The sequence below is a fragment of the Erinaceus europaeus genome, chromosome 15 (assembly GCF_950295315.1).
Source record: "Erinaceus europaeus chromosome 15, mEriEur2.1, whole genome shotgun sequence".
In the NCBI taxonomy this organism is placed as follows: Eukaryota; Metazoa; Chordata; class Mammalia; order Eulipotyphla; family Erinaceidae; genus Erinaceus; species Erinaceus europaeus.
In genome coordinates this window covers 77,705,184-77,716,808 of record NC_080176.1, presented here as the reverse complement: position 1 = coordinate 77,716,808, position 11,625 = coordinate 77,705,184, and positions in this window count along the sequence as shown.

Below are 11,625 nucleotides of genomic sequence, written 5' to 3'. Positions count from 1 at the left end.
GGAAATAGCTCAAAGAAATAGCTGAAAGGATTCGAGAAAACATTTGCCTTGAGGAAGAAGTACAGGGAACTCCAGTCATTTGAAGTCAAACCTTTTGACTCATGATACACAGTGCTGATGAAAATGAAGATGGGCTTTTAAAAACCAAAAGGCTCACTGTTTTAGTTGGAAGGAACGGAGAGTTGGGTTAGAAATCAGCTTTCATGTGCGAAACATGCAGGGGGTCAGAAATAAGGAACCAGAGCTCAGGAGACAGGATGAGGCTTGGAATGGAGAGTTAGTAATTATTTAGATTGGAAGAGAATTAGCTCTATAGAAAGATGGTGCTGAGAAATAAGAGAAGAGGACTGGGAAGACAGACATTTTTATAAAGGCCGTTTAGAATGTCAGGGGAGAAAGAGACTCCATTAAGAGAGCCAAGAAAGCCAAGGAAATTAGTGTCTTTTATAAGGTGGGTAAGAGAGGTTGATCAAGGTCAACTGTTGAGAGGGGTCCAAGTGACCCCATCTATTATAATACAGAATGAAAAAAAAATTCTAAAGAATGTTTTCTAATCTAAGGATTAAGTTCACACCCTTTAATGAGCCTTAAATGGGAAGAAAGCAGATTTGGTGGTTTGGAACCATCTCGTGTTTTTCCAGGACACCACACAATGACTCTGACCCCGTTTCTCAGTAAAGACACAGTTGTTTTTGACGGTGCGGTCCCACAAGCCCTGCATTAATAAGAAAGTGAGTCTTAGGGCATATTGTCATTACCATTCCATCACAAAACCCTGTCCCTGTTTTTCCCCACACACAAGGGCAGGCATTGTCTATGCCAGAGGTGAGCACTTGAACCAAAGTTCATGGCTTGGCTGGGATCTTCCTTTGGCTGCATTCCCCCAGCGATCAGCTGCTTGTCACAGGCTGTGGTGTCCCTGACACCCCAAACAAGACACAACTACAGGCAAGCAAACAGAAGACAGTTGCTTCTTTCTCCTTGCCGGGGTGTCAAAGATGATGCCCCCAAATGCCAAATGTTGTGTCTGAAGTCTCATTCTACTCAGTCAAGATGCCACTAGTTCGCCTTGCTTAGTGGAGTTCAGAACTGAGCTTTAGGACTACCCACAGAACTGGGAGCAAGTGTTTCCTAGTTTCTCCACACATGAACTTCTCTCCCTGGGAGTTAGATTGGGCTACACACCCACACTCCCTCCAGACAGATCCAGGACAGGATTTGTCTTCTCCATTAAACCCACTAAAATGCCTTAAAATCACATTTTCCCATTTGTCTGTGTCTGTTATTGCTGCCTTCCAGAAGTTTCTACAGCCAACACATCCAAGAGACAAAAAGTTAGAAGAATGGTATGAATTTGAAACTCAAACATCTCACACAAATCCAACAAAGGACATCTTACATAGACTAGCCAGCAAATCCTATTATCAGCATGTGGATCAGTTTCCCTTGAAAGTGTCAATTAAATATTGAGTGTTTGGGACACACACACAGAGAGCTGTGGTTCTGTTTCCCAAGGTCACTTCTGGGGCGCAGTGTCAGCCTTGCCCCGGAACAGCTTGTGGTTACATGCCTGTCCTCCCAAACACATCACAGGAATAAAAAACAGCCAGTAGTCGAGATCACACAAATCAGATGCAAATGAAGGAGCAATGGCACTGACATAGTGATGAAAAAATTATATGTTTTGCTTACTTTAAAAATATCTTTATTTTTTTATAAAGACAGAAATTGACACAGGGAGAGACAGGGAGGGAGAGAGACACCTACAAACTTGCTTCACCATTTGTGAAGTTTTCACCCTGCAGATGGGGGCCAGGGGTTTGAAGGTGGGTCCTTGAGCACTGTAATGTGAGCACTTACCTAGGTATGCCACTGTCTGGCCCTACTACTTTATAATTTTAATTTTTTAAATATTTATTCATTTCCTTCTGTTGCCCTTGTTTTATTGTTGTAGTTATTGTTTTTATTGATGTCATCGTTGTTGGCTAGGATAGAGAGAGAAGGGGAAGACAGAGAGGGGGAGAGAGACAGACACCTGAAGACCTGCTTCACCACTTGTGATGTGACACCCCTGCAGGTGGGAAGCCGGGGGCTTGAACCAGCATCTTTAGTCCAGTCCTTGCGCTTTGTACCACCTGCGCTTAACCCGCTGCGCTACCGCCTGACTCCCGACCCATGACTTCTATTGTGACCATCACAGTGCTAATTCTCCTGTGTTTGGTGGCCTGTATTCCCTCCCTCCCTCCCTCCTTTCTTTCCTTCCTTCTTTCCTTTCACTAGTGATTTAATAGTGATTTATGAAATTATAAGATAATATGGATATAATTCCATACCATCCCCATCACCACAGTTCTGTGTCCCTCATCCCCCTCCAGTGGAAACTGCAGTAGTTCTCCCCAGGTCATAGATATGGGTTGGATATCTATCTCTCCATACACGTACATAAATTTAAACCCTGGGTATGTACCTATTTCACATACAGTCTTTTGGCCAATGTTATTCAATGTGTTTTCTTTGTGTTATATTCAAAGGTGAGTATGTAGGCAGGTTTTCTTCACAGGGCAGTATATAAAAACCAGAGGTCTCACTCGGACTGTCCAGAGCACCAAATTATTTCCCAAAACTATAGACCACCCTCATGAATGATCCATCTCCCATGAGGCACTGGGGCTGGGAAATTACTTTCTCAGTTTCACTTTTTGACAAGAACGTCTGTTGATGGTGGTGATGCTTTGGCTTGTTGCTTATCTCTCTCTTCCAAAGGGAAAGCGGCATGATTCTCTTATTAGTCACTCTGCCTCCTTTGGGGAACCAAGAGCTTCCTCGGTCACTGGTTACCAGCCAATGTACTGCCTGTCAGAGAGTATGAAGAAGACACCATTTTTTGTATAACTGTCTCACACCACAACACAGTGTGGTGATTTGGGGAAATGGCACCATTCAGAGTGATGGCACTGTATTCTGCATGCACATGCTTTAGAGAAGTGCTCTCAAGTACAAGGTTGCTGAGGAATTATACAGATACAGTCACATCTGCCAAGCGGTCCCCTGAGGCTCTGCCACTTCTCACGAGAGTTAATAAGGTATTCTCAAGTGCCTTTCCCAACCAATCCTGTCCCGACACGTCACTCCTGGCTGTTGCCCTATAAAAAGCCCTCCTACTTCCACCCCCCCTTGCCCTTTTTTACTGCGGTGACTGAAGGGTGGTGCACATAGCTGGGACGGCCATTTTTGGCTAGCTCCACATGGCCCAAACCGCTGCGCGCTCACCCAACCCTGAGGTGCCTGCGTGAATAAAGAATTGTGTTCCCTCTCCTCTCTCCTTCGTGTCCTGCTGCTGCAAAGCGACACAAGGTCAAGTACAAGGTGGTTGAGAAAGCTGGTTCAGGTCTCGTCTCCCACCTTTACTTGTCCTTGGACTTTTGGCTGAAAATGAAAAAACAAGAAAAGTTCCAGCAAGTGCCTGAGGGCTCCTTTGACTAAGCTGTCACCCTCGGTCTATTCCTCCACTCTGAGTGCTGTTGCTGGTTCTCCTCTACTAGGGACGAAGACTAGAAACCAGAAAGCAAATACATCTGGAGCACAATGTATTGTTTAAAAAAATAATCTGAGGAGGAATTGACTTTACACAGCTTCTTGGCCAGGTTTCCTCATTAGATAACACACGTTACGTTACCAGTGATTAAAAAAGGGGGACCAGGTGGTTGAGCACACACATTACAGTGCACAAGGACTCCAGTTCAAGTCCTCAGTCCCCACCTTCAGAGGGAAGCTTCACAAGCTGTGGAGCAGTGCTGCAGGTCTCTCTCTCCCCCCTGCACTCTCTCTCTCTCTATATATATATATATTTTTTTTCTTCCCTCTCAATTTCTGTCTCTATTCAAAATAAATATTTTGAAAGAAAGAGGCAGAAGGGTAGATGATTATGTTCATACCTAATCATATATGTACTCAGATCCCTCCTTTTGTTCAGAGGATCATTATTTTTAGCATAAATTCAAAGGGACTGAAAGCTGAATAGGAATGATGAGAATACATCTTAGATTCCTTTTTCAACCCCCTTTCATTTTCCTGTTTTCCCTGAAATACAGTAGAAACCACAGTTGCAGTCTGCAGGTTGTAACATCTCTGCTTTCTGGGGAACCACACTGAAAACTGTGTTAAGCAAATCAGTAGCGTGCGGTGTGTGTGTGGAGGGTGCGGTGTGTGTGTGGAGGGTACGTGAGATAGCGCCACGTTTTCTGCATCCTGCTGTGGAAATGGACTTCCTGGGGTACAGCCTGATGCGGGAGGGGCTGTTGCAAATAAACACTCCTCTTTCTTCCTTTGGCTACAGCTAAAGTGAATGAAAGTCTCACTCTAGGGGGAGGTGGCACATCAGGTTAGGGGCACATTTTACTATGCACAAAGACCCAGGTTCGAGCCCCCACTCCCCATTTGCAAGGGGAAAGCTTCATGAGTGGTGTCTACCTTTCTCTCTCCCTCTCTATCTCTTCGCTGCCTTTCAAGTTCCCTCTGTCCTGTCAAGTATAATGTGGGGGGGGGGGGGAGGTGGCCACCTGGAGCAGTGGATTTGTACTGCCAACACTGAGCTTCCAGCGATAACCCTGGTGACAATAAATAAATAAATAATAAAAATAAAGGTCTTGATTTTATTTATTTATTAAAGATAATTATATTTATTTATTTATTGGAGGTGGAAATTGAGAGGAATGAAGCTTCCCCCCCTGCAGGTGGGGTCTGGGGATTTCAACCCAGGTCCTTCCACATAGTTACATGTGTGCACTGCCAACTGCACTACCACCCAGGTCCTAAAACTCTCACTTTAAAAGCTTTAGATTAGAGGGCCAGGCAGTGGTGCACCTGGTAAGTGCATACACTACAGTGTGCGAGGACCCGGGTTCAAGTCCCTGGTCCCCACCTGCAGGGGAAAGCTTTACAAGTGGTGAAGCAGGGCTACAGGTGTCTTTCTGTCTCTTTATCTCTCTCTCCCTTCTCAATTTTTCTCTGTCTCTATCCAATAATAAATAAATAAAAATAAAACAAAAAAAACACAGAGGATACTCTTAAAAGAAAAATAAAGATTTGGGAAAAAAGAGCACACCTTTGAGGACTTGGTAATCCCACTCACTCCCGAGACTCCCCAGTACCTCCCAATCTGTAGCTGGTTGCCAGCGGCTCCCTGAAACCCCAGCGCCTATATACACTTCCTGCCTGCAAGGCTGGCTGCCCAGATGTGAAGACAAACTCTGTGCAGGAGATAGTTTACCAGTGGGATGCCTATGTGTTTTCTCAGGCCACAGAGGACTGAGCAATTATAGAAAACCGAACTCAGTGAAGGAACCTGAGAGGGAAGAACAAGCACCTACCACCAGCAGGACCACACAGCTCCAAAGAAACTTAAGGCGGCTGTGTGCTGGGCTCTCTAGAGCATTCTCCAAAGGCTCCGGTAACCTCCCTTGTTTACTTTTGGAAACCAGCCATTTTGCCATAGGAATCTTTTCAGCGATGTCAATTTCTTGCACTTAGGCGAAAGCTTACCTTTTCTCAATTTACATGACATCATCAGGAGAGCAGCGCAGAAGGAACCAGAGACCAATAAATGGTAACATAAGCATCGTGCAAGGCGCCAGTGTTGTGAAAAGGGAAAGCAAACAGGGCAGTATACTGTTTCCCCTTGTGACTGTGGTCCCACGAGTGCTCTCCAAAGCGTGCAAACAGAGACTCAGGGCTGCCCAGTCCACACCCAGACACCTGTATCCTTTCAGTGCTTATGGGATAGCTGTCCCTGAGGGCAGTCACGTGAAAGCATACGCCCCAACCTCCCCCACCACACAGAATGCAGCTAACACGGAATATGAAGGCGTGAACTCTGCTCTTTTATAAAAATTAATTTATGGGAGACGGGCGGTAGAGCAGCGGGTTAAGCGCACGTGGCGCGAAGCACAGGGACCCGCATAAGGGTCCCGGTTCAGGCCCCCAGCTCCCCACCTGCAGGGGCGTCGCTTCACAGGCGGTGAAGCAGGTCTGTAGGTGTTTTATCTTTCTCTCCCCCTCTCTGTCTTCCCCTCCTCTCTCCATTTCTCTCTGTCCTAACAGTGACATCAATGACAGCAACAATGATAATTACAACAACAATGAAAAACAAGAAGGGCAACAAGAGGGAAAATAAAATAAAAAAAAGAAAAAAAAATTATTTTATTGCCATCAGGGTTATTGTTGGCACTCAGTGCCAGCACTGAATCCACTGCTCCCGACAGTCATTTTCTTCCTTTTTTTCCCCTTGCTATTTAGTCTTGACAGAGCAAAGAAAATTGAGAGGGGAGGCAGAGATAGATAGATAAATAGATAGATACAGAGAGAGAGACCTGCAGTCCTGTTTCACCACTGGTGAAGCACTTCCTGCCTGCAGGTGGGGAGCGGGCCCCTGACCCTGGGTTCTTGTGTTTGGAGATAGTGTGTTTAACCAGGTGCACTGATGCCCAGGCCAAACTCTCTGCTCTTAAACATAACAGTTAAGTGACCAGTCAGTGGCACATCTATTAGAGCACATGTTACCATCCACAAGGACCTGGGGTCAAGCCCTTAGTGCCCACCTACAGGGGGAAAGCTTCATGAACATTGAAGCAGGGCTGAAGCTATCTGTCTGCCTCTCTCCCTTTCTATTTTCCACCTCCTCTCTCTACCTAAAATAAGTAATACAGTTTATTCTGTTTTAAAGTGGCAATTTAAATGTCTTTGGAACAGCGACTCATCAGTGGAGGTGAATGAACTCTTTTGAGCACAGAACATCCCATATCAGAGCCAGAGGATCATTCATTAAGTGCTGGTCTTGAGGGGGTCGGGCGGTGGTGCAGTGGGTTAAGCACATGTGGCGCAAAGTACAAGGACTGGCGGAAGAATCCCGGTTTGAGCCCCCGGCTCCCCAACTGCAGGGGAGTCGCTTCTGTTGTTTTCGCCGGGCTGGCTTCACGGGCGGGTAACAGACGACCAGGGACTCATGGTTGAGCTGTACGCAGTATCTCTTTATTCATGGAGGACGCAGCGCAATCTATGCCAAGCTAAGCTAAACTAAACTAAAAACTACAATCTTGTCCTTATAAATATACTAGCCCAGTAGGGTGGGAACAGGATGCGACGCAGAGGGTGGAGAGAAAAGTGATTGGTGAAAATCAGAGTGTGACAAGGAGAGGGGGCAGAGCAAAAACATATCATGAACCAGTGGGGATTGAACCAATGCCCTGCAGTGGTTATGTAAATAGAATACAGTAGTTATGTAAATAGAATAGTGTTAAGCTGGGGGGATTAAACTAATGAAACAGAAGGGGTTTTTAGAAGCATACCAACAGCTTCACAGGTGGTGAAGCAGGTCTACAGGTGTCTATCTTTCTCTCCCCCTCTCTGTCTTCCCCTCCTCTCACCATTTCTCTCTGCCCTATCCAGCAACGAACAACATCAACAATGGCAATATTAATAACCACAATGAGGCTATAACAACAAGGGCAACAAAAGGGGAGAAAATGGCCTCCAGGAGTGGTGGATTCATGGTGCAGGCACCGAGCCCAGCAATAACCCTGGCGGGGAAAAATAAAAGTGCTGGTCTTGTTCCTGGGAGATGGCCTCCACTATTTTTATTTTCTGGAAGGTAATCTCCAGTGTTAGGTGTTTATGTTGTACTGATACTTTTTTTTTCATTTTTCCCCTTTTTTCAGCCTCCAGGGTTATCTCTGGGGCTCAGTACTTGCACTATGAATCCACTGCTCCTGGAGGCCATTTTCTCCATTTTGTTGCCCTTGTTATTATTATTGTTGTTGTTATCATTGTCATTGCTGTTGTTGTTGTTGTTGGGTAGGACAGAGATAAATTGAGAGAGGAGGGGAAGACAGAGAGTGTTGGTATGTTTCATATTGGTTTGCTCCCCTTCCCCCCCCCCCCCATCTCTGAGATAATTGGTTTGGCCCTTGCTAGTTTCGCGCCCCTCTTTCTCCCCGCCCCCTATGCTAAGGACGTCCAGAGTCCCAGCAGCAGCTGGGGAGGGAGAATGATGGGGAAGCACATGGTGTGGTGATTTGCCCGTTCGTGAATAAAGATTAAACTGCAGCTTCTCAGCCCAGCCGTGTGTCTGTCTCTGTCTACTGCTGCGAAGCTAGCCCGGCCTGCTGGAGCCTCCGAACATTAACGACAAGAGAGAGGGGGAAAAAAAGATAGACACCTGTAGACCTGCTTCACCACTTGTGATGCCATCACCTTCAGGTGGACAGCCAAGGGCTTGAACCAGGATCCTTTTGCCAGTCCTTGCATTCCATGCAGCGCTATTGCATGCCCCCCTATTTTTTTCATTTTTTTTTAATTGCCACCAGAGTTATCACTGGAGCTTGGCATCTGTACAATGAATCCACCATTCCTGATGGCCATTTTTCTTTTCTTTATTTGATTGGACAAAGAGAATTTGAGAAGGGAGGTGGAGCTAGAGAGGGAATGAGACAAAGAGACACCAGAAGTTCTTGCCTCACCTCACCACTTGTGAAACTCCCCCCCCACCACCACCATCACAGGTGGAGAGAGGGACTCAAACCCAGGTCTTTGCTCATGGTAATATGCCCTTAGCCAGGTATGCCACTGATACTACAAAATATATTGAACTGTCTATGCTTTTGAAAGCACACACATGATAACAAATTCAAAAGATGCAAAAACCACTTTGTCTCACTCCCCAGGAAAACCCACTAGGACCACATGGCCTTTAGTGTGGTGCCGTACCATGGCCAATTTCCCGAGGCCAATTTCTCACTTTTACATTCAGAGAGAGGAGAGAAGAGAGAGAGAGAGACAGACAGAGAGATGCCACCATCCATGGAGCCCTGGTACCATCCATGGAGATTCCATGTGGTAGTGGGGCTCAAAGTTTATTTAGAATCAGAGTCTTTTTTTATACCATTTTATTGGGGCTAATGGTTTACAGTACAGTTATTGACACATGGGCATAATTTCTCATCTCCCTGTGATAGGTGTCTGAAAAACACTCTTATCCTCAACCTAGGTAACCCTCCACCCTCATACACCAGGACATCAAAGTCCCCCTCCCACGAAGCCCCTTCCTGCCCTCCTTCCCCAGAGTCCTTTGCTTTGATGCAGTACACCAAACCCAGTCTAAGTCTGACTTTGTGTTTTCCCTTCCTGTCTTTTCTCAGGATAGAGTCATTAGAATAGGTTTGAATTTGCTGTAATCCTGACCTAATAGAAGTGAAATCTACAGCACTAAAACTGTATCTACTTTATGAACCAACAATCCCTCTCCTGACAATATACTCAAGGAAAACGAAGGCATCTGTCTGAAAAGACCTATGCATACCAACATTCATAGCAACTATCACAATTTGTAATAGCCCGAACTTGGAAGCAACCCAAATGCCTAACAGCCAATGAGTGGCTAAGAAAATTAAGGTGCATATACACAGTGGCATACTATGCAGCTATTTAAAATGATGAGGCAATCTCCTTCGCAATATCCTGGTCAAAACCTGTCGGGTGAGACAAGGCAGAAATAGGAAGATCAATACCAAATGATTTCACTAGTAGGTCAGACTTGAAAATGAGCAACAGTCAGGGAAAACATCAGATGAAACAGGACTGGGCGTGGTGTATTGCACCAAAACAAGGGGCTGAAGTAATATTGGGGTCCTGGTGTATGTTTGGGGGGGTCCTAGGTTGAGGGAGCAAGTGTCTTCCATATACTTATCAAGGGGAGATGAGAGGTTGTACCTATGTAATAAAGTCTGTATACCATTAACCCCACAATTAAAAAAAAAACTGATAAATTAGACACAGAGACTCATAGAAGGAAGGCAGGTTGAAGACAGGGGACAGCCACTGCTAGGGACCTGCTCCTGGACTTTCACTCTGGAAGCAGTGGAGAGTGTGTTTCTGCTGGTTAAGTCCTCCAGTTGGCGGCACTTGGTCATGGCAGCCCTAACAGAATGATATAGATTGTCAATTCTATGTCCACAAGATAAGATACAGTACTAAGAGGTATCCACTCTTATCAAGACAGTGGATATATTGTTTGTACTCCACTCCCTCTCCCTCCACTTCTTTCTTCTCTTTTTCCTCCTCTTCTTCCTCCTTCTTCTTCTCCTTCTTCTTCTTCTCCTTTTGCCACCAGGGCTTCAGTGCCCTGGGTAACATTTTCAGATAGAGACAGACAGAAACCAATAGAAAAGGGAGAGAGAGAAAAGCAGAGAAGAGGAGAGAGGAGAGGGAGATAGAGAGAGGAGAGAGAGAGCGAGACACCACAGCACCAAAACTTCCTCCCATTCTGGACCCAGGCTCAAACCAGTCATGCATACAGCAAATCCTTTTTTAAATCCTTAAAAAAAAAACATTCTATTTATTATTGGATAGAGACAGAAAAATTGAGAAGGAAGGAGGCAGAGAGGTAGAGAGACACCTGTAGCCCTGCTTCAATACGCACGAAGCTTTCCCCCTGGGTCCTTGCACACCGTAATGTGTGTGCTTAACCAGGTGTACCACTGCTGGCCCCATAAATTGTTACTTCTAATTAGTAACTCAGGAAAGAGTAGTAAAAACTATGCTCAGAAAACCATCTCACTTAACTAGTTAACTACAGAGCAGTCTTCTATATGACCAGCCTTATTAAAAGAATTGTCTCTAAATAAGCCTTGACAAATACTGGATCCTAGAGTGTGTTTACAGTCGGAGGACTCTTGAGAAAAGTGATTTTTATCAAACTGAGTTTCTTTTTTTTTAATTTTTTATATATTTTTTAAATTTTTTAATTTTATTTATTCCCTTTTGTTGCCCTTGTTGTTTTATTGTTGTAGTTATTATTGTTGTTGTCGTTGTTGGATAGGACAGAGAGAGATGGAGAGAGGAGGGGAAGACAGAGAGGGGGAGAGAAAGATAGACACCTGTAGACCTGCTTCACCGCTTGTGAAGCGACTCCCCTGCAGGTGGGGAGCCGGGGTTCAAACCGGGATCCTTATGCCGGTCCTTGTGCTTTGCGCCACCTGCGCTTAACCCGCTGCGCTACAGCCCGACTCCCTCAAACTGAGTTTCTACTTGACTAAGTAGCAAGGAAAACTGTCCAGATTCTACTTAAAGTTAAGCTTTCTTAGTTTTTAGAATATTTAAAAATATTTATTAATTTACTTCCTTTTATTGCCCTTGTTGTTTTATTGTTGCAGTTATTGTTGTTGTTATTGATGTTGTCATTGTTGGATAGGACAGAGAGAAATGGAGAGAGGAGGGGAAGACAGAGAGGGGGAGAGACAGATAGATACCTGCAGACCAGCTTCACCGATTGTGAAGCGATTCCTCTGCAGGTGGGGAGCCAGGGCTTGAACCGGGATCCCTGCACTGGTCCTTGTGCTTTGTGCCACCTGCATTTAACCCGCTGTGCTATCACCCAACTCCCGCAGTTTTAGAATATTTTATTAACTAATTCTACCAAGGATAAAAAGACCTTAACACTCACTCATTTTTTCCCCCTTTCGCTGCTCATTATTTGTTGACAATATGAAAGAGGACTGGGGTAATAGGTCAGTATGTCGGAACCCACAACTTGTTTGCCTGAGGATCCAGGTTCAATCCCCAGCACCACCATAG